This window comes from Drosophila simulans, chromosome 3R (assembly GCF_016746395.2).
Source record: "Drosophila simulans strain w501 chromosome 3R, Prin_Dsim_3.1, whole genome shotgun sequence".
NCBI classification, from domain to species: domain Eukaryota; kingdom Metazoa; phylum Arthropoda; class Insecta; order Diptera; family Drosophilidae; genus Drosophila; species Drosophila simulans.
Window position 1 is genome coordinate 259,463 of NC_052523.2, and position 27,242 is coordinate 286,704.

A 27,242-nucleotide genomic window follows, 5' to 3' on the forward strand; every position below is an offset into this window, starting at 1 on the left:
TTCTGGCATAATAAAGTACAGGGTAGTAATTGAGAATAGAAAGCTAAATGAAATAACCATATCTGACAGATATCCAATTCCAAATATGGACGAACTTCTTGGCTAACTGGGTAAATGCCAATATTTTACAACAATCGATCTCGCAAAAGGATTTCACCAAATATAAATGGACGAGGAATCAATACCTAAAACTGCATTCTCCACCAAAATGGGTCATTACGAATACCTTCGAATGCCATTTGGCCATAGGAATGCACCCGCTACTTTTCAAAGGTGCATGATTTAAAATTGGAACTCGACAAATGTGAGTTCTTTAAAAAAGAAGCTAACATTCTTGGTCACGTAGTAATTCCTGATAGTATTAAACCAAATCCTATTAAAGTTAAAGCCATAGTTTCATACCCAGTTCCGACAAAAGTAAAGGAGATTAGATCCTTCCTCGGATTAACAGGTTATTATCACAAATTTATTCCAAATTACGCAGACATAGCAAAACCCATGACCAGCTGCTTAATAAAAGGAGCATTAGAAATGAAAAATAATAATAATAATAATATAATAATTTATATAATGACTTACGAAACCACTTATGACTCCTTATGAAAAAATTAAAACCGCGTACTTTAAAAATAAACGGTAAATAAAGCACAGAATGGAACAAAACAGAAAGAAATTAAAATAAACGGTAATTAAAGCACAGAATACAACAAACAAACGTAAGCTCTGAGCGAGTGAAAGCGATAAAGCAGGTTACAAACTGCTCTCCCGCTTTATCGCTTGAGCTAGCAAATCGCTTCGCTCTCACTCTGACATCTTTTGAGTGATTGCACTTAAGAATCCATGCAGTGGCTTATCGCTCGTTCTTGCCCAATATTATCGCATCGCTTCGCTCTGCTTCTCGCGCGATCTTAGTGGTTGGTCAGGGTGAGAATGCTTATTGCCCATACAAGCCGTTCCGATCATGAGTGGGTGAGCCTATTTTTACGTGTGCCCTCGAACAAAGTGACACAGTTTGTTCTAGCTATTGTGCTGGTTAACAGGCAGCTCTCAATACACGCGACTAGTTTATTTCGATTATTTAAAAAAATAAAACTTATATACAATGATAAAATAAAAATTTATATATATAATTAAGACCCATAAAAACGAATCAATGGGATCCTATTTATCCCTTCTTCAATGTTCCTTAGTTGGCGTAAACTGAGCGACGATATCTTGACCTAAATTTTGTTTAGGAAAGAGTTTCCTAAAACAGTTGCGGCCCAACGTTGTATATGTGGTGATATATATGAAAGCACGGTATTACAATTGAATCAGTTTTTGCTGAAGATTTTTATTAAATTTAATATATTCGATATCCGTTTCGAATTATCTTTTAACAAACTATAATTTTTTTAAATTTTGCTTAGGCGGAATGATTCAATGAACGAGAATTGTGAACAAGTATATTTAATAGCAGTGTTCAATTAGTATTATTGTCAGGTAAATCAAATTATGTTTGTGCTATAACGAATGTCGAATACGGTTAAAAAACATGGTGACATCATAAATTTTCTTAAGCCAAAACGCATAAGTAACATTTCGGCATAATCCGATTGTGTGAATAACTAGAAAATTGTGTGCGCAACTCTGCTGTACAGGTTTAAAGGTACCACCCAAGAAATAAATTGTTTTTACATCAGGTGAGAGCATTAAAGATGCCGAATAACACAAAATTCCATTAAAGTACGCATTGCGACCATTTATATTTAACTCGTCCCCTTAACAGCGTGGCAAAGTTTAGCGTTTACTGCAGGGCCTAATGATGAACATAAATTCTCCACTATGCTATCAAATTGAAGTTCGTCGGTGTATTGATTGGAGTGTTCAATAGACTGGTATTCTCTACAAACTTTTTCAATGCAGGGAATTATGGTTTGCAGCTTATTTCAACCAACACAAGCATCCTATAAAACATCCATCCAAGCAGAAACATTTTCACTGCTCGATATTATTGCAATGTTTATACTTATAAATTGACTTATATATATACCCTTGCGGAGGGTATATTGATTTAGACAGAAGGCATCTGTGCCTGGCCGTCCGTTCCTAAGCAAACTAGTCTCACACTCCTATAACTTTAAAACTTTTCTATTGCTGGTAGTATATAAATTATGTCAATTAGATTATTATAATAAAAGAGTTATTTATTGAGCCAACTGCTCTTGTTTTCGGTCTCTTACGAAATAACTTATAGAGCTAACTTATTTATCCCGCAAAGTCAAACTAAGATTGCTTATTTAGCGCCTCGCGCCATGCCTCTTCTGCAAGTTGGAGCTTCATGTCTCCGACGGACACTTGGCGCTCACATGCCCGTGCCGTATTATTTTGAACGTTGCACATCGCTTTTGCCGAAGCGGAATGAAGCTCGCCCGGCACGGTAACGTTGATGTTACTGTTGACGGTGCCGCATCCGGTACCGGGTGGCATTTCGCTGGGTCATTGCATCACTTCGGCCTGCGCGTGCTAACCCTCTCCCTGTCTCAAGCTGAAGGCATCCGAATTCTATGTCCTTAGATGGATGTTTACGTTTGATGCGGCAAATAAGATAAATTATAATGAGGATTATGAAGACTGTGGAAGAGAGCAAAAGATCCAGGTCTTGCCCGATGGCTGCCGGGATTGGATATGCTTATTGTGTTGAAGATTTTTAATGCGCATGACGTGAACTGATGATAAGCCTCTTAGCACGTTTCTTTGGCCATGGCTGAAATTGTGGCTTTCTTCTTTGAACTTTCGATTTTGTTGATATAAGAAGTGCCGTCCATTATACCCGTTACAGTCGTTTCCGACTGTATAAAGTACATATATATATTCCTGATTAGGTCTAATAGCCGAGTCGATCTTGACATGTCCGTCTGTCCGTATGAACGCCGAGACCTCAGGAACTATAAAAGCTAGAAGATTGAGATTAAGCATACAAATTCTAGAGACAAGACGCAGCGCAAGTTTGTTGACCAATGTTGTCACGCCCACTCTAACGCCCACAAACCGCACAAATGCCATGCCCACACTTTAGAAAAATGGTTTGATATTTTTTCATATTTTTATTAGTCTTGTAAAATTATATCGATTTAAAAACGCCCATTCTAAAGCCCTAAAACCTCCCAAAACTGCCACATTTTTGAAAGCGGAAAAAAAGAATTGGACATATAAACCTACAGAAATGGTGCCGACAAGTTTTCGATTATAAAAATTAAACTCGCAAACAATCGAAGATCGATATCCTTTACATAATATAGACGACATATATCATAAGCTGGGTGGCTGAAAGTTATTTTCTTCTTTAGACTTAGCAAAATGGCGATATTCAACTCCAAGCTATTTTCTGGCCTAAGGCTGAACAATTTAACAGAACCCAATTTAAAGCTAAAGAGATGGAAAATTGATAGATGGAAATATTGATCTCATCAAAGAAAAAGAAACGCCTTAGCGGATGGTCTTAGTAGGATATAAACTAATAATACCCTCTTAGACCATCCCGAAATAAATAAGAATGAAACCATCCAATAAGATAAAACATGTATATTCTTAGGCAAACTTAACAATCTCATGTAATCAGTTAAAAGTAATGACGAATAAAACAATGACTTTTCGTTTGACCTAATAGACCAATTATCAAACCAATCTACACCGTCTACAGCGCTCAATCTGACAATTTAAACTATATTAAAAATACAGTAAACGCATTGAACATATATAAGTTGCAGTACTTAAAAGGTTGGAAAGAAATAGCCAGGCACCAAAATACTGTATAAACGAAAAATAAGACACACACGAGAAGTAATGCTATTTTGAATTAAATTAAAAAGATCGTTGTTTTCTAATAGACGTCACAGATGAAGAAAAAATTTTAAAAATAATGGAAGAACATTTAAGGAGTAACCATAGCGGTATGAACGAAATTTTTGCGGAAATAAAAAGCGATATTATTCCAATCTTCTTATTATAATCGAAATCCCTTAAAACATATGTAAAACATAACTAATACCCTTTCGCAACGCAACGAAATAATTCATTTAGATATTCATGCCTTACTATCGATAAATTCACGAAATACGCTACTGCTTCTTATTTTAAAGATTTCGGTCGTGAATACCGACGTAAAACGATCTGAAAGAGAGAATTCAGAACAACTGCAAAAATGTGGGATCTTCGGACATCGTGGAGAGGGGTCTGGAATTGAGACAAGCCTCGATTTTAGCGAGAAGCATCATCAGCTCCTCAAACGTAAACCTGCGGGCGGATGTAGGTATATAGAAAAGTGTTTTGAGATTTTTCACTCCCGCTTCCCACAGACCCCCATATGTGGAGACCTGGATGGCATGAACCGCCCACACAAGTCCCTGGTGGCTATATGCGTCAGTCACAGACTCTTTGATGGCTTGTACGAAGTTCCTGGAAAGTAAAGTTGCTTCCCCCACAGAGGTCTTGCCATTAGCCGAATGGACCCGTTGAGGACAAGCGCACCTCGCTACGAATCGAGCAAAGACCGCTATGAATTTTTCAGTTATAAGATCGGAGGTGGGTTACAAATGGATCGCCTTCGTGGAAAAACACACAAAAAAATACCTTCCTTAAGAGACACGCTCTCGGTTAAATTTTTAATTTCGAAAGGGCCGGCATAGTCAATGCCCGTGAAGAAGAAGGCCCACGAGAAGAAGACTCTATCTGTCGGAAAATCGACCATCAACTAGGTTTGAAGTCTCCTCTTGTAAATCGTGCAAATCTTGCACGGATTCACCACAGCCTTCAAAAGCCTTTACAGCCGTGAAGAGTAATCTGGAAATTGGAGGGCGAGACAGTCTACAGTCGTAGGGGAGAATCAGATGGCGTTCATCCTCTTGAGGCAGTAAGGCGGCAGAATTCCCTTAAAAGACCGTGTTGGTCAATGAATGGAAACAGATTTAGTAACGGAATAGACACTGGAAGGGGCCTTTTATCTACCAGATGATTCTGCTCTTGGCCGTATACTCGGTGCTGCGAAATGGAGATTAGAGTTCTTTCTGCCTCTCGGATTTCTTCACTAGTGGACCGTGAATTGGGCGAGATCGAACCCTTGCGGCAGCGCTTCAGGAAACGTCGTACATATGCCTTGTAAAGTTTGGAAAAACGTTCCAGGAAGTCGATAGACGGCGAATTGGCAAAATGCACTTTGACCGCTGGATGTGAGTGCCCCTTGCGCTGGTCCGTGCCACCAGAGATGATTACCTGGCAATTCATGTAGGCATACGCCTCGACTGGCTAGTTCGGCGGAGTTTTTTCAGATCGAACGTGGCGATCTGGACAACTCTGTTGCACAATCGTGGTCCAGTAGCACGAAGGCGTTTGTAACCAGGCTAGAACAATTGTGGAATCCGTCCAGCAGCGGATATCTGAACTTGGCAGTCGACCCGGATGTAGATAGCCGTTCCATAGGCTTTCTGAGACGCGTCACAGAATCCGGTAAGCTCTATGGTTACCTCATGCTGATACCACACCCATCTCGGAACGCGGATCTAGTTGAGGTCGGAATACTCACTAAGAACGATTGCCATCTCTGACTCACTTTGGTTGGAAGCAGCAACGTATGGTGCCTCTCTTTACAGGTAAAACAGCTGAGTATGCTCGTGCAGTCATGTGGCTGTTGGCCTCTCGCAAAACAATTCTGACATAGCTGCTTCTTTTTAATGGAGCCGGAACGCGCGGCAACTGACATTTGGAGAAAGCGCGGGCACAATCCTACCGTATGCTTCTCCTTGGAGCATAAGTCACACCCGTTCTGTTTAGTGCTCTTTAGTGCTGACCTTTGTCGCTTTCATATCCTCGATGGCCTCCAATGTCCGATACGGCTCAGGAAGGTGTTAATTTCATCCCAAGCTGGATTTCGGCTTGGACGTTAAGGACTGTTCCAGAAATAGAGGGTCTACTTTGGCAGTTTGCTCGCGCACAGGATAACGAACAGACAATCCCAGTTGTCAGTATATATGTGAGAATGCGCTAGCGCTATTTAACATCTCTGAATCAAGACACTAGAATATCAAGATGCTTACCGCCATACGATTTTTTTGCACACGATTTGTTCGGCGTGGCTCTAGGTGGCTCCATGCTCTCTCTAATTTTTTTTCAAGAGCGAGAGAGCGGAGAGCTCTACAGCCAGCAGCTCTACGCCTATAGTGACAGCCGACAACTGTATGTGTGCACACGTATGCTCATGCATTGTAAATTTGCAAAATATGCCCTTCCCTTTACAAGTCCTTAGACTATAAATCTATATTATTTTTGTATATGTATATATGTAAAAAATTCTTGTTTTGCATTGCTTTAACGTTATTATTATTATTATACATCTTTAAAATAGTAATAGACGAATCTATGTACATCATATCACAAATTAAATTTAAAAAATGACTGTATATCAGAATAATTGGCATTAGAGTATTCAGCTTGCGACGTGTGAAAAATTAGAGGAGACCTTTTATAGTAGACATCGATTCTTAGGTGCTTATGACCGCACCTCGTGCCCCAAGAATCAATTTGCATTAAAAAGGACGCATATTTTTATTTATTTTATAATTATTAACTTTTAACTATATATGTTTGTATTATTTTTATGAAATATATTTTTAACATGTATTTTTTTTTTTTTTGAAAATTTAGATACTAAAATAATAGTTATTTTAGTGTCTTTGGTTAGAGATTAACGGATAGTAAATCGGAACATATTTTTTTGCAGTATGAATGTTACAAGAATTGAACCGATAGCCCAAATACAATAAAAAAAAAAAACATTACACTGTATTCCAAATTATAAACATTTCTTCTTTTCGTTACTATAATAATCAGCTTAACTCAGTAATTAGCATATAAGTTCAAGAATATCCCTATGAAACTTATTGTAAAATAATCTAATTATTATGTAGAACATTCAAACCTAGATACCAATGTAAAATAACAGATTCAGGCCGAAACCAATATCATGATATATCGAAATTTAACGGCCTATGGACAGGCGAAAGTCAATGGCTTGGAGAGTGACATATCCATACCTCCGTTAGACCTAAACACATGCCTATATACCCAGTTAATACCAGATAAGAAACACTGTTACATGAATCCCCAAATAGATAGAAAACTCCTGAGCTAAACATTTCTCGTCTGCCCTTACACAATTGTCACTTTCCCACATTTAAAGTTCGGACTTACAAACTCGAAAACAGAAGTTTTAGATTTAATAAACAAAATTGTAAGAATCTAAGACCGTTTATATCCAATAGCAAATGCACTTGAATCCTGAAATCCAAAGGACATGTTTAAAAATCTCTAGACCGAGGCTTGAACGTAAATCAATCCAGATTTAGTTGAGTTTAGTTTGATACCCAAATAAAACGGTGTTCTTCAAAACAAAATAATTCAGTTAATAAAAATTATATTTTATGGTAATATAATATGGTATACTGGATTCGTTAAAAGTATGTAACAGGCAGAAGGAAGCGTTTCCAACTATATAATGTACATATATTGTTGATTAGGATCAATGGCCGGGTCGATCTAGCCATGTCCATCTGTCCGTATGAACGTCGAGATCTTAGGAACTATAAAAGCTTGAAGGTTGAGATTCAGCATATTCTAGAGACAAAGACGCAGCGCAGTTTTGTTGACCCATGTCGCCGCCCACAATTTTGATAAATGTGTTGATATTTTTTCACAGATTTTTTAGTCGCTTAAATTTCTAACGACTTGTAAAAAAAACTTTTTGCCACGCCCACTCTAACGCTCTAAAGCCTCCGAACCGTTTACGCCCACACTCATTTTATTCCCCAATATTACACATGTGTGTATGTTCTTGTGTTTGTGTCCGAATGCCCGCAAACGACAGCGAAAATGAAACGATAATAAGCAATAATAAGTTACAGACTCCTATAAAAACTAAAATCACGTCGGGGTCACCAAATGTTTATGGAGTTTAAAAAACTTTGGAGAAAGTTGAGCAGTCGGAGTATCCAAAAAATTTGCGATGGTTTCACGATTGGTGTCTTCCGTTAAATTGAAGGGCATAAAAGTGGAGGACAGGTGCGAAGAAAAACCACTTGCTTTCTCATCATCCGTCTTGTGCCAGATGCCACCTCGATCCTGAATTGGTGATTGGAACAAAGGCTGTCTCTTGATGCCTCTCATGAGTTTCCATATTGAGAATCCACTATTACTATCTGGACCAGCACTCCCGAATAAGGTATCCAGGTTTGCTTTACTGTTATTGGCTAGCAGACGCCAGTCGATTAGTAGTACTTGAATATTGCTGGTAAATGCTAGGATCTCCTGTCCCGATGTATTGTCTTCTGAGGCGTCTTTTGCGGCTAAGCAAGTCCCTAGCCTCCAAGCTTAAATGGGAGGCCTCCTTTTGGTCGTGAGACCAACTTGGTGAGGGGTTGGTGTAGCCTGCCTTGCAGCTTCAATGATTGCAGATGTGAAGTAGTCGACGTACGCTTCCAGCCTGCTGCAAGTGTCAATGGGAATGTTCAGTTTCTACAGTAGCCTCGATGTGTTTTTTAAAGGTCCGAGTGTTCGCTTGTGGAGACAGCATTTTTGTAACACTTCTAAATGATTGGGCGTCTTCATCTAGCTCAAAGGCAGATGGTCAGATGACAGTTCTGTCATCACATTCACCCTGATTTGTTGCTGTCTAAAGCCTTTGGAGATCCCAAAATCTATGGCACTTGGAGAGCCAGTTGCACGATAGGGTAGCATGTGGCTTCTCCAGTTGCAACGAGGTCGATTCGACTTTCTGCACGTGCAAAACACAGTACCCTACCTCTGGTACCATCCTGTAACTTCCCCACCATCTGTGTTCTGCGTTCCAGTCACCTACCGCAGGAACTATGTGCCAAATTGTGTGATGAACTGCCCAACAATAGCATCTGTCCATCTAAGAGTCGGAGGGCGGTATACTGAGGCAACATTTAAGTTTCCTCTGCTTGCAGTCAGCTGAATGGTTACTGCCTGGATATGATTTTGCGATAGAGTGGCGAATGGTTGATGAGAGATATTTGATCTAACAAGGATCTCCGCACCACCGTATTGTCTGGCATCTGGATGGTTTGTAGTATGTAGGGTAAAGCAATCGACCCGGAAGTTGGACCGGGAGGAGAAGTGAAGTCGTGAAGATCAATAAAAGCGAGATATCAGTGGTCATCGAGGAGGCCCCATTTTAATTCCATGCTGCTTTCTTAAGAGGACCCATTTTTAAAGCAGACGACGATGGACAGGTTTGGAGAAGTAGTTGCATCAACGTTTCCACTAACGACATCATTTTGTCAAACCTAGATTAAAAATGATGTTACAGTTTGGAGTCCAGGTTGGTAGTTACATTAGAAGCAGTAGGCAGCAGGCAAATACGTTGCTGAACATTGGCTGATTGCTCTGAGAAGGGGATCCGTTTATAGGACCAGCAGCGGTTAGTTCGTTGGTCTTCAAATGATGCTTACGAGTAGAACTTCTTTTAGGTATTTAATGCAAGCAAATTTCCACATTCTCTGCAAATAAAATGCCGAGAACAATACGTTTTGGTATGACCATAGCCTGCACATCTACGGCATTTTACATGCTCGAGTTCTTACGTGGTTTATCCCATGTCACTCGATGTTGAACATGACAAGAATATTCTTAACAAGCTTGTTATTTTCCGCTTTTTTGAGATCAATAAACGTCATATTAAGAGGGAGTGAGGTCGACTTATTGCGTGGAGTATATAAACATATCTTACACAATGGTGTAGGAATCACCTACAAGGCGTCCAGTTCGCTGCGAAAAGCTGTGATCAGATGACGCCCTCCTGGCCTTCTTTGTGTGGAGGGCTGTGCTTGCACTCTTGTTGTTTCTTCCTTTACCTGTGTAAAAGAGACATCTTGCCATCCTGCAGAAGGTTGGGGATCCGCTAATGAGCTGAGAAGAGAGCTGCTGTGAGTCTTGCTGGCAGAAGTAGAACATACATTGCCACTTAGCGAGAAGGTATAGATGTACGGGGACGAGATAGTTGAACTTGATGAAACTAGGACCGAAAAAAGCAATAATCCAAGATACTATAATAACAGATAAAAAAAACTGATATGCAAACCCAAAGTCCGAATAAAGATATGACTAATCAAATCAGTACTCGCCTCGTCCTGTAACTGTTAATAAGAGAGGAAATTACTACACCTTTAGAAGGGACTTAACTCAAGGTAGACTTTTTTATTTTGAGCTTAAGTCATTTAATATTATTCATTGGTCAGTAAGGAATCGTTCAGTTCCTATGAACTTAACCTAATGTGCAGCTTAAAAGATATTATGGATTCTGTTCCTTATTTATAGTGTATACAAATGTACCGTGGATAAACAAGGTAGACAAAACAATTCTCTCAATCTCATCAACCTCAAATAATGTGAATGGTAATGGCCGGTAAAAAGATAGCAAGAAGTCAGAGTGAACAAAGCAGGAAGAACGTAAACTCAAGAGACGTGGAGGGACGAACTAGTCCCCATGTCTGAACAAGTTATCATAATAATTATTATAATGGAGTGATCAATACTGGTTCTTTTATCAACATCAATAATAGAATGGTTTTGCAGGCTTGGAGGAAGGAAACAGAGATTTGACAGTATACACTATAAGAGGGCCAACAATATTAAAGAAAAGTAAATTCATAAATTTCTGAAACATGATTTCCAGTTAGATCAAAAAATATCTCGAACAAACCAAAGATAAGATTGATTATTACAAGGAAACTGTAACATAAGGATCGAGGACCTACAAGATCAGATACGAGGAAGAGAAGGACGAGACCGGCATCTACAAAATGCCTCGACCCTAAAAAAGTCCGCACCTGCAGAGTTCCTGAAAGAAATGCTTAAACCAAAACTTAAACCAAATCAAACAGAAAGAGGAGACCGCATCAGCAAAATGCCTCACTCCAAGATACATTGACGCAGTGGAATATGATACACTTTGATCGCATGTTCGTTGACGACGATATAGTCAGCATCGCGATAATAATGGAATTACGCGAGTGCAACGAGTACAGAGGAAGTTAAGTGTTTAAGGTGGTCCCATATGAGTATTACTACATTCGGTACAAAGAAGGAGAAAATTTGAGTACTTTTAAATATGTCATATAGACTCGGATCTTAAAAATATCCTTAAGGCTTTGATCAGGAGGTCAACAAGGATATTAGGAATATGATAAAACAAGGTATAAATCGCAAGTCTCAGTCACCTTATTGTTCTCCTATTTGGGTGGTCCCGAAAAAGGCAGACGCTCCTGGGAAAAGGAAGCTTAGTTTGGTAGTAGATTAAGGGAATCTCAATAAGGTAACTCAACGACAAATTCCCCATTCCAAGAATGGATGAAATATTTGATAAACTTGGACGAAGTCAACACTTTACAACGATCGATAGCCAAGGGTTTTCACCAAATTCTGATGGATGAAAATTCCATTGCGAGTGGACCGCTTTTACGCTTTTTCAACTAAACATGGGCACTCTGAATACACAATCGTGCCCCTCCAAAATTTCACAAATGTATGAACAATCTTTTGGGAGATTTAGTTTATATAATTGTTAGAAGATTTGAAGGGGGTTGTATTTCACTTCAGGAAAGGCGTGTCCTTATTTCAGCTAATATTCACGTACACTCGTAAAGTTATATCGTAGAAGTAGATGGAGCAAGTATTGAATCAGCAAGTAATTGCTGTCTAAGCGACGAGGTAACCTGTGCCTTAATTTTAGCGAGGCGGTCTCTTGTAGGGGCTTTTTCCGCGCCCACAAAAGTGTTTCCGTTGTCGGCATAGAGATGGTCAGAGGTCAGAGGTGGCCTCTAAAAGAATGGCCTTCTGGAGCATACGAATACACGCACATAGCCTTTGGTAAGTCGACAGGCGCGACCTGATTAGTTCTTGACATCAAAGGGCCCCACCAAGTCGTGTCCTGTAAGCGTAAAAGGTCGCGAAAAGGTAGCTCTGAGCTGAGATTTACGTTGAAAATTGTTTCTGCGCTGGCGCTTTCGGTCGCTTTGACCGAAACAACCACAACCAAAACCACGTCTCTTTTCGACATATTAAAAGGGGATAAAAGTATAATACAAAGCAAAAGCTTGAGATTAAGCATACAGTTTCTAGAGACATAGAGGCAGCGCACAAACCACCAAAAAATTTAAAACTCATTCTTACGCCATAATCCGCCCAAAACTGCCACGTCCCACTTTTGCAAAATGTTTTGATACATATTCATAATTTCATTAGTCGTGTAAATTTTCACCGAAAAACGATTTGCCACGCCCACTCTAACGCTCTAAAGCTGCCAAACTGGTCAAGCGCACACTTATTAACAATTTTTAAATTTTTTCTCATCTAATAGATTCCCAAAAAAATTATGAAATTTCGGGTTGGCATTCGCACTAGCTGAGTAACGGGTATCTGATAGTCGGGGAGCTCGAATATAGCATTCCCTCTTGTTTTTAAGCTATTGCGTTCCGATTTACATTCCGTCAATCTCTAATACGCCTCCTTGGTTTACTAAAGACTTGACACACCTAAGAAATGAAAAGTTCAGCCTTCATACAAAATTTAAAAATACCGGTCTACCTTTTTAAATTTTAAAGTGCTCGGTAAAATTTTACTGTGCTCAATGCCCAGTGTTACAAGAACTAATGTACTGTACGTTCCAGTTCGCCAAACAATTTCTTACCCTTCCTCGCTATTTTTTGAAAATACCACTGATCAGGAAATTTACAAAGTTTTTCAAACCAAATATTCCACGTTACCAAATTGCGAACAGCCATACTCTTAAACGGTGTCAAAGTCGAATTTAATATATTGTCCCACTCTAAATGAATGGTCAGTGCTTTACGAACTTCAGCCTGTCTATTCGCCAAGTCCCGACCGAATCCCTGGCTGTGTGCCCAGATTCTGTGCGGAAGCCATGTGAAAGACTCTACTGAAACTGTTAACCTTATTTTTGGAATCTTCCTCCATATATGGAAGGAATCCTTTGTGATTCCTCTCCATTAAAAAGGTAACAAATTGGATGCAAGCAATTACAAGCAATCTCTAAAGTGTCGGATATCCATAAGCTTTTTTAAAATTATATTACTGCTAATTTGCAGCACTTTTGTAGTTCAATTATATCACTATGTCAGCACTGTCTTTTGAAACGAAGATCAACAACCACTAACCTATTGGAGCTAACTTCTTGTGAAATACAGTGCTTCAAAAACAATCTTTAAATAGATGTCATGTACATTAACTTTATTAAAGCATCTGACTCCGTTAGTCTTTCTCTTCTAGTAAGCACACTTGATTTATTAGGTTTCCCTGTTGATCTTCTAAATTGGATTTTAAGTTATCTGAATAGCAGGACGCAACGGGCCGTCTTTAAAAAATCCCTATCTTGCATTCCCCGGGTCACATCCGTTGTCCCACAAGGGAGCCTTCTTGGTCCGCTTATTTTTACCATATTTATTAACGAGAGTACTTATGTACGAAGACGATGTTAAATTATGCTTCCAGTTTAAAGAAATATGGTACCATTTGGACTTACAATACGATCTAGATAGCTTTCAAATATGGTGCCGCGATAAGGTACTACACTTAAATGGCTCAAAGTTTAAAGTTAAGACCTTTAGTTGTGTCGCTGCAAGTGCGTGCTCTTTGGACGGAATAACACGGGTTGATGATATTTATGGACCCAAAACAAAAATTTTTAGTCCATATATCGACTAATGTCAATTAGGCCAGGCGTGTGCTTGGTTTATGAAAAGGTGGACTAAAAAATTTTAAAAAAATATCCAAAAAATTTTCATAAAGTGTGGTCGGGGCAGTTTTGTGCGGTTTGTAGGCGTAAGCGTGGGCGTGGCAAAAAGTTTTTTGACACAAATCGATAGAAATTTACAAATTAAATTATGAAAAAATATCCAACAAAATTTCAAAAATGTGGACGTGGCATTTTTGGGCGTTTTTAAGGCGTGGGCGGGCAAACAGATTTTTGTCAAATTTATAAAAGTTTACAATATTGATATTTTTATATTAAAATATTTTTCAAAAGTGTGAGCGCATATGAAGAGTTTGCAATATTCATAAGTTAAAAAATATACAATTTTTAATATCTGAATGAATTATATTTTGAAGATCACCGACCGTTTTTAAGAAGGTATAAAACTAAACTCAAATAATTGATCTGGATTGATTGACGTTCAAGCCTCGGTCTAGAGATTTTTAAATATGGCCTTTGAATTTTAGAGTTCTACTAAAATAGAGCTTTGGAGTTACTAACTTATGGATAACTTATGGATATAGTGACGTATTTGGGTGGTCCAAACCGGCCACTTCAATTATTTCAAAGAACTATAAACAGTAATGCACTTGAGTGATTTCCATAATGTATCCCAGCTGCGCAGCATCCGTTTCTAATAAGGAATTCTTTGCAGCGGCACTGAGCCGTTCTTGTAAACATCCTAAAGCCTAACCTAAGCAGATTTGACTCCTCTCTTTGAATCTTCTCATAATCTGAAGAATCAAATATTGTCAAAATACTGAGGCTTCTCCTCAATCCAATTTACATTTGATTTTAAGTCTTAAGCTGAGATCAAAAGAGATCTTAGCGTTGTCCTTAGTCAACTGACGGGACATTAGTTCGACTCAAAAATATCACAACTAATTTTACTGGCGCAGTCGGTAAGATACAAAATTATCCGAAAAAAGAACCTTTGAGTGGAAAATAAGTTAAATTTTATAATCCAGTGCTCGAAATATTTCCCAAAATAAATTCGTGAAAACTCTTCAACTTGGATTATAATTCCAATTCGGTAATCCAATAAAAAGTGGAAGTGAAATACGGATATATATATTTTACAATAAAAATTTCTCAACCAACTATTACCGCACCCCAAATCGTTGCGCTGAGCGACAACAACCTTGACGAAGCCCGTCGGCAGCTTAAAGACATTTTGCCATTCAAGGGTGATCCAGAAACCCTTCACACCTTCATCAGCAGAGTAGATTACGTAATTTCGCTCTACCAAACCAATGATGTCCAATGATATCTACCAACCAATGTACTGGGAGCCATCGAAAGGAACTTGGACGGACATGTTACTCGATCTTTGGGACTTCCGAACATCGAAGATTGGCTTACCCTCAAACTTCAAGCTACAAACTTCTGGAGAACTTTAGGGAGACACCGTTACAGAGGAAACATAAGATCATTCTGCGAAGAAGCTGAAAGACGCCGTCAATTATTACTTTCAAAACTACACCTGGAAGGTAACCAATCGGATTTTCTTATTTATATTCAGGCTATTAAAGACTCTATTAAGATACTGATAAGAAAACTACCAATACAATTTAATTATTTATGAGCTAAAATGCTCATCACGATATTACAGACTTAAGATCTTTAATTACCATTGCACACAATGAGGGAATTTATGAAGAACACATTTATTTTGAATTTAATAAAAACCCAGAGTACCGTAATAAAAACTCAAATTCTAATCAGAATTCGAAATCACATAAATTCAATACAAATGTTCAAACTCAATATCGACAAAGTTACCTACAATATTTCCAACCCTTCCAACCTAATTTTGTCAATACATGCAACCATTTAGACCTAGCTATACACAGCAGATGATTAACAACCCACCAATGTGCACGCACCTTATTATTTCATACCCAACCAATACATAAACACCCATTATTAAAAAAAATCCTTTCCAACAACATCCGAACAAAGCCCAAAATCCTCAAACAACACATTTAAGAGGAAATACATACCCTCAATTGCAACAACCCTCTACATTTAAAAATACTAACTTCCCGATTACTAAACGACTAAGCTCATCGGACAGTGAACAAACTAAAATGTCTATTGACGAAATGAGATTCCAAGACGCGCATGAATTCGAACAAGTCCAACCTAATTATTACGAACAACAGTATTATGAGCAAAATCAGTACAATCCATATCAAAATAATGGGTTCATTAATGAAGGGCAACAACAGGTCCAACCCGCCAAAATTAATCACGAACAAAATCAAAATAACTCTGAACCGAACGAAAATTTTCGGTCAACATCCCCGTACAACACGAATACATAGAAATAGCACACAAATGTTGCACATGCAAATGCCTTATAGACACAGGATCCATAATTAATATGATCAATTATGATCTTCCCATTAAAAATAGAAGATGTGAAGTTTTAACATCAAATGGCCCTATTGCCTTGAACGACTTGATTATGTTACCCAGAAATAGTATTTTCAAAAAAACCGAACCATTTTATGTGCACAGATTTTCTAATAATTACGATATGCTAATTGGCAGAAAATTGTTAAAAAATGCACAATCAGTTATTAATTGCAAAAATAATTCAGTTACCCTTTTTAATCAACCATACAAATTAACTATTTGAGAATCCGAAAGAAACCAAAATTTGTATATCCAAAAGACACCAGAACCAATTGCAAACTCATATCAGGAATCAATAAAAAAATACGATTTTTGATCAAACATACAAATTATTTACTTAGAATCCAAAAGAAAACGAAAATTTGTATATCCAAAGGACACCAGAACCAATTGAAAACTCAGATTAGGTATCAATAAAAAATTAGATTTTTCACAATTTCGATTAGATCACCTAAATCAGGAAGGAAGGCTTATTATGTAAATTTAGAAATCTTGAAGATAATGAAGGAGGCAAATTACCATTTACAAATACCATTAAACTCATACTAAGTACAACAAATAACTCCCCAATTTATTCAATACTATACCCACTTGCGCAAACACACGAAATTGAAGTAGAAAACCAAGTACAGGAATTGCTAAATCAGGGATTAATTAGGGAAAGTAATTCACCATACAATAGTCCTACTTGGGTTGTACCAAAAAAAACCGGATGCTTCTGGCATAATAAAGTACAGGGTAGTAATTGAGAATAGAAAGCTAAATGAAATAACCATATCTGACAGATATCCAATTCCAAATATGGACGAACTTCTTGGCTAACTGGGTAAATGCCAATATTTTACAACAATCAATCAGGCAAAAGGATTTCACCAAATAGAAATGGGCGAGGAATAAATACCTAAAACTGCATTCTCCATCAAAAGCTGTCATTACGAATACCTTTTGTGAGTTAAAAAAAACTTAAAACTTAAGGCTTTGATAATTCGAGAAAAATTTATTTGAAAAGAAATTTTTTAATCACATACGCAAGTAACTTTTCCCTCGGGCTGTCCTTTCTCAAAACGGTCTTCCTATATCTTTTATTAGTAGAACACTTAACGATCACTAATTAAATTACAGTGCTATCGAAAAAGAATTACTCGCCATAGTTTGGGCCACTTAAACTTTTCGACATTATTTACTAGGGCGACAATTTCTCATTGCTAGTGACCATCAACCTCTTAGATGGCTTTATAACTTAAAGAACCGAATGCTAGAAATATAAAGATGTAGAGTTAGAATACCAATTTAAAATCGATTATATCAAAGGGAAGAAAAATTCAGTTGCCAAATGCATTATCCAGAATTAAAATTGGAGAAAATCATCATAGTGAAGCTACTCAACATAGTGCAAAAGAAGACAATAGCTACCTTATTCATTTAACAGAAAAACCAATAAATTATTTCAAAAAACAAATAATCTTTATTAATTCCGATAAAACTAAAGTAGAGAATGCAATAATATTCGGTAACTCCATTACCACAATTCAATATGATGTAATGGCACTTGAAAAAGCCAAACAAATTTAAATCGATCACTTTATCCGTAGAAAAATTACCATTTATATTGAGAGCGATGTAGATTTTGAAAGTATTCAAAGAGCACACATATAAATTATTAATACCACCTACACAAAAGTACTACGCAGTCCTTTCCTATTAGAGAACGTTGTTTCAAAGAAATCATACTTCAATCACACAAAAAACTTTTAAACCCTGGTAAACAGAAAATGACAAAATTAAAAAACAAAAAAATCACCTCTTTCCAAATAGCCAACTACTAATTCAGAATATAATAAACGAATGCAACATATGCAATTCGGTCAAAACAAAACAAAAAAACACCAAAATCACACCTAAACCGGAACATTGCCGAGAAAAATTTGTGGTAGATATTTATTCATCTTAGGGAAAACATTACATCAGTTGCATTGATATTTATTCTAAATTCGCTACACTTGAGCCAATTAAAACTAAGGATTGGATAGAATACAGAAACGCATCAATGCGCATTTTTAATCAATTATTTAAACCCAAATTACTAAAGGCCGACAGAGACGGAGCTTTCTCCAGTTTAGCTTGGAAGCGATGGCTTGAAGAAGAAGATATCGAATTATTGCTTAATACAGCAAAAAACGGGGTAGCAGACGTCAAAAGATTACATAAAACAATAAAGAGAAAAAATCGTATAATCAATTCATCTGATGAGGAAGAAGTAAAATTAAGCAAGATAGAAACAATCCTTTACACATACAACCATAAAATTAAACATGACAATACTGGACAGACACCTGCTCAAATTTTCCTTTACACTGGGCATTCAATATTGGACACTCGAAAAATAAAAGAGAAAAATAGATAAAATAAAGGTAGACCGACAGAAAACTACAGAAAAGATCTACTACAGAAAGGCAAATAAGAAAATCCATTTAAACCAACCAAAAATGTAGAAGAGACTGGCCCTGACCATTACAAAATCACTAATAGAAATAGAGTTACCCAATACTACAAAGCACAATTAAAAAAAAAAAAACAAAAGAAAAATAATCAACTCTCAATTTCACATGCACCTGGTACCTGATAACACTATGGCTTATACTGATCACAGCGGTTCATTGACACCTACCACGGATACCTCCTTTTTTCTGATAAGCCAGTGCAGATACCATCCTCCCTTGAACATAATTGCTTAAAAATCAATTTAACTGAAATAGACATCGTGGTTGACTATTTTGAGCAAAGACTACGAACCGATTACCATGCACTTCAGATTTGTATACAATAAAATGATACCTATTTGGAACAATAGATGAAAATGATCGAGTCGAAATACAGAAAAAAACTTGAAATCAACGCCCATAACTCAGTAAAATTACATTAACTCAACGACGCTATACGATTGATAAATTACGGAATACAAAAGATACAGAACTATTAAAACAACCACGCCATCATTGACAGTTTTTTGTTCGAACTAATACAGTTTACGGAATACGTAGAAGATTTGGAAATGTCTATGCAGCTTTCCAGACTTGGACTGTTTAACCCCAAATTACTAAACTACGACAAACTTGAAAATGTGAACAGCCAAAACATTTTAAACATTAAAACATCCTCTTGGATTAACTAGAATGATAACCAAGTATTAATCATATCCCACATACCCATTTACCTTTCACTAATAAACACAATTAAAATAATCCCTTACCCAGACTCCAACGGCTATCAGCTAGGTTACACAGACACACAATCATATTTTGAAAAAGAAAATAAAGCTTATAATACCGAAAATAAAGAAGTAAAAAATGAATGTGTCACCAATATTATTAAACACTTAAATCCAATTTGTAATTTTAAGCCAGTACACACGAACGAAATAATAAAATACATAGAACCAAACACAATTGTAACCTGGAACTTAACCCAAACAATTCTTAACCAAATTTTGCCAAAATTCAATTAATAATATAAAAATAGAAGGAAACAAAATGATAAGAGTAACGCAATGCAAAATAGAAATTAATAGTATAATTTTAAGTGAAAATCTCTTAAAACCTGAAACAGATTTGACACCACTATAACCACCACTTAACATAACAAAAATAAAAACTGTAAACACAACGACATTGTTGAGATGATTTTAGAGAACAATATTACACTTTACATACTAATGACCATTGTAATAATTGCACTAATTTTGTTGTACTTATATTTAAGATATGTATAATTTAAGCCATTTATGATGCTGAATGCAAAACTTAAAATAAGAAAAAATCGAAACTCTCCACAACAAATAGAAATAGAAGAAACTCCATTTCCCATACTATATCCTTTAATCCCAGCCCAAGTATAGGCTTCTCTTTATGGAAAGGGGAGTGACGGATTTGGCTGGTCCAAACCGGCCACTCCAATGATATCAAAGAACTATAAACATTATAGCACTTAAGACTTCCATAATATATCCCAGCTGCGCAGCATCCGTCTCTAATAACAAATTCTTTGGCAGCGGCAAAAATTCTAAAGCCTGACCTAAGCAGATTTGACTGCTCTCTTTGAATCTTTTCCTAATCTTAAGAATCAAGAGCGAGGGTCTCCCGAAATACAAATATTGTTAAAATACTCAATCCAATTTACATTTGATTTTTAGTCTTAAGCTGATATTCGAATAAAGAAGTTCAATAAAAACCTTCGTTAAATAATTCTTCTCAGCGCTGTCAACTGGCGGGACATTTATTCGACTCAAATAAAAAAATATTACAACTAATTTTACTATATATATAAAAATTAAAATGTGTTAGTATTTTAAGTATTCATTTGAATAGCTTATACCCCCATTATGTATATCCGCCCTTAAATAGGGTTTTGCAGAAAGAAGTAGATAGAATGCTATAGTCGATTTCCCCGACTATCAGATAAACGTTACTCAGCTAGTGGAAGTGCAAGTCTGAAAAAATTACAAAAATGGTTTAAAAGTGCGTGGCATAACAGTTTTGGGCTGTTTAACGGCGTAAGAAGAGGCGTGGCCAAAGTGTTTTTGCTATACTGGTAGAAATTAGAAATTGTCTCTTAATCACAGCATTCTAGCTTTTAGTTCCTGTGATCGAGGGGATCATACGGACAGACGGACAAAGCCAGTTTGACTCGACTATTGATCCTGAATAAGAATATGGTCGGTAAACGCTTTCGTATATTAAGCGCCATTTTAAATTCCGCCATTGCTGGTATTAGAACATTTGGATTAGTTAATCTGTTTGGTTTTCTGTCTTAAGGCAACAAGGAAGGCATAAACATCGGTGTTTGGTACTCTTTCACTAATCATAGATGAACGTCAGAGACTAACGTTGTAAATTCTCTCGAATCCTGGTATCAAAGCACTGCTTCTAATCGTTGCGGTATGAGCGTGGCGAAATAAGACATTTCCCACTGGATCTGCCATGATTTCAAACTCAGGAATTTTAGCTCTATTCCAAAAGTAATTTGCGGAATATTATGTGGTTTGTAATGTCGCACTTAAGATATAAGTATGTTATATAGTATTTTATATAGTATATATAGTATCTTATTTATATTTTGAACCCACTACCACATAAAGGTTTTTCATTAAATTTACTCTAAAACAAATAGAATGCTATAGTCGTGTTCCCCGGCTATCAGATACCTGGTACTCGGCTATTGTGAATTCGAACTCGAAATTTCATTATTTTTCTGGGATATCGATAGATATAGGGAATAAAATTAGAAAAACTTTTAAAATTGTTCAAAAGTGTGGGGTGGCCGGTATGGCGGCTTTAGGGCGTTAGAGTAGGCGTGGCAAAAAGTTGTTTGGCAAGTTGTTCAACAAATCAATTATGAAAACATCCAAAATTTGTTCAAAAATTATGAAAAATATCAAAAACTGATTCAAAAATGTGGTCGTGGCAGTTTTGAACTGTTTTAGGGGGTTAGAGTGGGCGTGGCAAATTTTTTTTTTAAATCGATAGAAATTTACAAGACTAATAAATATGCGTTAGAGTGGTCGTGGCAACTTGGGATCCGTCTTTGTCTCTAGAATCTGTATGCTGAATCTCAAACCTTGTAGCCTTTATAGGTCCTGAGATTTCGACGTTCATACGGCAGATCGACTTACCTATTGATCCTGATCAAGAATATATATACTTTATATGATCGGAAACGCTTCCTTCAGCATGTTACATACCTTTCAAAGTATCTAGTATACCCTTTTACTCTATGCGTAAGTGGTATAAGTTCATAAAAGGTATACATGTATGTATATACAATACTCTACTTCTACACTTAAGCTAGCCTAAGAATTAAGATAAGAGACAGAACATGTGAAATAAAGCTCGGATCTGGCAGTTGAGTACAAAGAGCATAAGTGAGTACACGCGCACTCCAAATTAATAACTTGAAGTCTGATTAATTTTTGAGACCTATAAAGCGGAGCACACCTAGCAATAGGGATCTGCATCATACAACTCAATGGAAATCGGCTGTCACCCGACATTGCACGCAGCCGCAAACATGCCCACTTTGGAGACACAATTAAGTTCTACGGCGCTCTTCTTTGCGCTCATCTTCCCGCTTGAACTGAATTACCAGTCGTGAACTGAATTTCTGCCTTTTCGCTGTTGTTGATTTTACCATGGCTGCTGAAATTTCCGCTGATGCAAACAGGGTGACATTTTTGAAGCAAGGAGGCTGCAATTTATAATCGAGTGGAACGATTAGCGTATTCTTTTTCAAGTTTTGCGTTAATTTTGTTTAATGAGTTCGTTCTTCGTGTGAGGTTGGAGCTAATCGTTTAGTTCCAACAAACATTTAGAAAATTTGTCAACGAGCTCAACTTGATTGGGATGTAATCGAAAGTTACTTGGGTGAGAAGTTTGGTAACATTCGAAGGCGGACTGTTCGATGGGTTCACTTGGGTACTATTGTTTGAGGATTCTACGATCCAGTTCTTTGGCATGTCTAACCTGCCCGGCCTGTTGGCCGTCGACAAACGGAAGATGCTGAAGACGACAGCATTAACAGTTACAACCGCAGTCGGCATTATGAGAAGATGGAGTAGAGTTGCTGCGCTGAGGACACCGACAGGATTGACGAAGCGGGCAGTGAATAAGCTTTGTCTGCTACCCCTTAGGAATTCTGTTGAAAACCACGATTCCAACGGGGGTAGTATGGTGGGTCACGCAGCCGCCACCAATCCTAAATTTATTATTCGTTCATGTCAGCTTTGGAGGCACAATTAAGTTATACGGCACCCCAGCTGTGCAGCATTATCTTTGGTTATCTAAGCTCCCCTCACTCAGAGAGAGAGAGTTCAATCTCGCGGTTCGCTCTGCAATTAAATCGCTCATAACCATTCGCCTTCGTATCGTGGTACATATCGCAACAATGCAATTATCGCTACAACAATAAAACATATCGTTCAAAATCGCTCTTTTAATTGCTCAAAAAAGCTAATGAGCTCAAAATCTGCTAAAAGGAATTGGTTAAGGACACCTTTTGACCCAAATCGATATTCAAATTTCCAAAATTAAGGTTTCGCTTATAAAGGCCGAATCTAATTATATGCTGAATTATGATATACATTCACATGCTTTCCTACTACAACTTTTACATAGTCCACGGGATTTGTCTATATCGGCGCATCCGGTAGTGCTGGTCAAAGCAAATATGCATTATACATATCTACTATTTATACCTGTTACTAGTAAAAGGGTATACCAGATCCGTTGAAAAATATGTAAGAGGCAGAAGGAAGCGTTTACGACCATATAAAGCGTATAGATTCTTAAGCCGAGTCCATCTGTCCGCCTGTTCGTTCGTCTGTCCGTCCGTATAAACGTCGATCTCATGAACTGTAGAAGCTAGAGTTGAGATTAAGCATACACTTTCCGGAGACATATACGCAGCGCAGACGCCCACATTAACGCCCACAAACCGCCCAAAACCGTCACGCCCACCTTATTGAAAAATTGTTAAATTTTTATTATTTTACTCACCAATATCTATCAATATTCCAGGAAAATGAAATCTACTATAGCATTCTCTCTGGTTTTAATTATAGTAATAAAAACAAAGTATAAAAATCAGACAAATTTATATCGTTACGTAAACCATATATAAAAATTAACTGCTTATTCTTCACATATCATTTCTTTCTTGCTTCAGCATGGAATTAGAGAAAGTAAAGATAAACAGCCTTCATTGTAATGATGCTGTGCTGTCTTCACTTCAAGCATCCCCTTCTGCGACACACCCTCAGAGCGTTCCTTCAAAGGCGAATGCCGTCACCGAGGCTTCTATTATCGAAAAGACGAATCTACAGCATAATGTCCAGGAAGATAATAGCTACAATAGAGATTGCGACAGCCCCGTCAGTTCTAGCTCGGAGCCGGAGAAGGAGTTGGATGATCTGCGGTACCTGCACTCCTCCTCTCTAACAAACAGCGTAGTGGTGGGAAAATCGACTGGCTCGCTAAACGGCGCCTACTCTATCACATCAGTCACTTCCAAAACGAAAACGCTTGAACCCAACTCTGCTAGTGGGTCGGCATGCTTAACCATTGCACCCACCGCTGATCACATTAAGAAACGTATTCCAAGCAGTCGAACGCCGACACGAAAGGCACTAAGAATCAAATTCTACCGCAACGGGGATCGTTTTTATCCGGGTATAACCATTCCCGTGTCTAACGAACGGTACAGATCCTTTGAAAGACTCTTTGAAGACCTAACCCGTCTGTTGGAAGAGAATGTAAAGATACCAGGTGCTGTTCGCACCATCTACAACATGTGTGGGAAGAAGGTGGATACTTCTCGTTATTTTTACTACACATACTTTTATTGTTTATTTGCCCTTGTAGATTACCTCTCTCGATGAATTGGAAGATGGACAGAGCTATGTTTGTTCCTGCAATAACGAGAATTTTAAGAAGGTTGAGTACAACACTGGATCCCAGCCTTTGTCCAATCTGACGCTGACCAGTAGTCGTTCCAACAGTCATCGATTGGCTAAGTGTCGACCATCCTCTCCCCTGAAAAATGGCTTACTTGCAGGCAGCAGTCCTTTGCCAACTTGTGGCGGAGGAACGGGCAACGGAAGTCCACATATCGCTTCCAGATCAAGCGATCGAGTTACAGTGGTTCATCCTCGAATTGTGACGCTGATACGTAGTGGAACTAAACCGCGGCGTATTATGCGATTATTGCTAAACAAGCGTAACAGCCGAGCTTCGATCATGTGCTGACCGCCATTACGCAAGTGGTTCGATTGGACACGGGCTATGTGAGAAAGGTATTCACCCTTTCAGGTGTATCAGTGGTCCGACTATCTGATTTTTTTGGGTCGGATGATGTTTTCTTCGCTTATGGGACAGAGCGGATTAACACTGCGGAAGACTTTAAGTTAGAGGCGGAGGAGCATCGAGCTATTAATGTCATTCGTAAGACCATGCGCACGACTGGAACCACATGCAAGGGACCTAAGCCTAAGATGCCCATAAAGAGCAAAAAAGTTTATCCTCCTGTGGTTGATTCGGAGGCTTTTAAGGCAGCAACCACACCAGAAGATGATAGTCATGCGGCTTTACTTACGAGCACTGGTATGGAGATCAATGAATTACCATCGAATATTCGGAACACTTACACTCTGGGAAGAATAATTGGTGACGGCAACTTTGCCATTGTGTTTAAGATAAAGCACCGCCAAACTGGTCATTCCTACGCCCTAAAAATAATAGACAAAAACAAATGCAAGGGCAAGGAACACTACATTGATGCGGAAGTTCGCGTCATGAAAAAATTAAATCATCCGCATATAATTTCGCTTATTTTGAGTGTAGACCAAAATACTAATATGTATCTTGTACTGGAATATGTAAGTGGTACGTTGAATGTGAATACATTCACAGCTTCTTTTTGCTTAAATATGTTGTTAAATTTGTAACAGGTGGTGATTTATTCGACGCTATAACTCAGGTAACGAGATTCTCAGAAAGCCAGTCGCGCATTATGATTAGACATTTGGGAGCGGCCATGACTTATCTGCATTCAATGGGCATTGTGCATCGAGATATAAAGCCTGAGAATCTTCTAGTATGAAAAAACTAATGAAAAATACTGAGCATTAATACGACTAATTATTGGAACTATTTGCAGGTGAAACTAGATGAGCATGGACATGTTCTTGAACTAAAGCTTGCTGATTTCGGATTAGCATGTGAGGTAAACGATCTTCTCTATGCTGTCTGCGCGGGACTCCCACATATGTAGCACCAGAGATATTGTTAGAAGTGGGATATGGGCTAAAGGTAAGCAAATAATAGCTTTATTAAAAATGAATATACTCACATAATCTTCTCAAAGATTGACGTTTGGGCCGCTGGAATCATTTTGTACATACTTCTATGCGGGTTTCCGCCGTTTGTAGCGCCTGACAACCAACAGGAGCCGCTTTTCGATGCTATTATCTCTGGCATTTATGAGTTTCCAGATCCTTACTGGTCTGATATAGGGGACGGTGTGCGCGATCTTATTGCCAATATGCTTCAGGCGGATCCAGACGTTCGTTTCACAAGCGAAGACATCCTTGATCATCCTTGGACGATTGGAAACCAGAACGAGTGTACCACATATAAAAGATGAGTCGTGGCTGTGGGAACTTAAAAAAAAAATCAACTTTCACTCTTAAATGACTAACTTTTGTATTTCTGATCTAAAAATGCTTTTATATTAGAATTAATTTATTTTTACATATAAATTATATGTGAATTCTTACATATTGCAATAACAACTAAGAATGACCATCGAAAATGAATAATAAATTCCATAATATATAACTTTTTGAACCATTGACACTTTTACATGGATATATACATATTTTTATTTCGTACCGTTTATATGATTCAAATTCCGTTTAATTTCATTTCAACACCATTTTTTTTTTGTAAACACAATGTACCTGTGAAGGTAAATGTCCTTGAGAGAGGAGAGTGGTAGAACTACAATTTATCATATCAAGCGGTTTAACTGAAGAAAAAAAAAATGTAGGCTTACATTTTAAAGTAACGTTTTACTTTTCTAAAAAAAAAAAAAACTTCATCATTGTCTTATCTTTGTGTATATAGTATAGTAGTCTCCCTCTTTTCCACAATAATTTAATAATACAAATTATAATATAAAAAAATTTTTTATATATAAAAAATATAAAATAAAAAATATAAAATAATAAAAAAAACTCTATAATAAAAAGTAAATTACTATACATTAAAAATATAATATATATATATGTCGTGGCGAAAATAATGAGTATGCGTTTAGTCGCCGTTTACTTCTTCTCCATGTTCCCTTTGCTATTATGCGTGTTCCTATTTATTGTCAATGTGTGAGGATGAATAGATGAATTATCTAGGACTTTGCAAAAACGAGAGCGATAGAGCTGTTGCTGAACGTG

At 37.5% G+C, this 27,242-nt stretch overlaps 1 pseudogene; it reads left to right on the top strand.

The window, feature by feature from the left end:
• The first annotated feature begins 1,273 nt into the window (after positions 1 to 1,273).
• LOC6739528 lies at positions 1,274 to 26,637 on the top strand (annotated as a pseudogene).
• Positions 26,638 to 27,242: the final 605 nt, after the last annotated feature.